The 996-nt window shown below is 41.8% G+C and overlaps 1 non-coding gene across 1 annotated transcript; it reads right to left on the minus strand.

Annotated features, from left to right (window-relative positions):
• Nucleotides 1-41: 41 nt before the first annotated feature.
• On the minus strand, nucleotides 42-149 carry LOC127745143 (small nucleolar RNA R71). Its single transcript, XR_008006339.1, has one exon. It is a non-coding gene; the product is annotated as a small nucleolar RNA R71 (small nucleolar RNA).
• Nucleotides 150-996: the final 847 nt, after the last annotated feature.

Below are 996 nucleotides of genomic sequence, written 5' to 3' on the forward strand. Positions count from 1 at the left end.
ATGCCTTTTTGGCAAAGTTCTTTCCACCTCAAAAATTGAGTAAGCTTAGAGTGGAAGTCCAAACCTTCAGACAGAAGGAAGGAGAATCCCTCTATGAAGCTTGGGAAAGATACAAACAATTAATCAGAAAGTGTCCTTCTGATATGCTTTCTGAATGGAGCATCATAGGTATTTTCTATGATGGTCTCTCTGAACTGTCCAAGATGTCTTTGGATAGCTCTGCTGGAGGATCTCTTCATCTGAAGAAGACGCCTACAGAAGCTCAAGAGCTGATTGAAATGGTTGCAAATAACCAATTCATGTACACTTCTGAAAGAAATCCTGTGAACAATGGGACAAATCAGAAGAAAGGAGTTCTTGAGATTGATACTCTGAATGCCATATTGGCTCAGAACAAAATATTGACTCAGCAATTCAATATGATTTCTCAAAATCTGTCTGGAATGCAAAATGCACCAAGCAGTACTAAGGAGGCTTCATCTGAGGAAGAAGCCTATGATCCTGAGAACCCTTCAATGGAAGAGGTGAATTACATGGGAGAACCCTATGGAAACACCTATAATCCTTCATGGAGAAATCATCCAAATCTCTCATGGAAGGATTAACAGATACCTCAACAAGGTTTCAACAATAATAATGGTGGGAGAAACAGGTTTATCAATGGCAAGCCTTTTCCATCATCTTCTCAGCAACAGGCAGAGAGTTCTAAGCAGAACACCTCTGACTTAGCAACCATGTTTTCTGATCTAATCAAAACCACTCAAAGTTTCATGACTGAAACAAGGTCCTCCATTAGAAATTTGGAGGCACAAGTGGGTCAGATGAGCAAGAAAATTACTGAACTCCCTCCTAGTACTCTTCCTAGCAATACTGAAGAAAACCCAAAAGGAGAGTGCAAGGCCATCAACATGGCCAAATTTTGGGAGGAAAGAGAGGCAGTGAACGCCACTGAGGAAGGCCTCACTGGGCGTCCACTGGCCTCCAATGAGTTCCCCA

The sequence above is a fragment of the Arachis duranensis genome, chromosome 2 (assembly GCF_000817695.3).
Source record: "Arachis duranensis cultivar V14167 chromosome 2, aradu.V14167.gnm2.J7QH, whole genome shotgun sequence".
NCBI lineage: Eukaryota > Viridiplantae > Streptophyta > Magnoliopsida > Fabales > Fabaceae > Arachis > Arachis duranensis.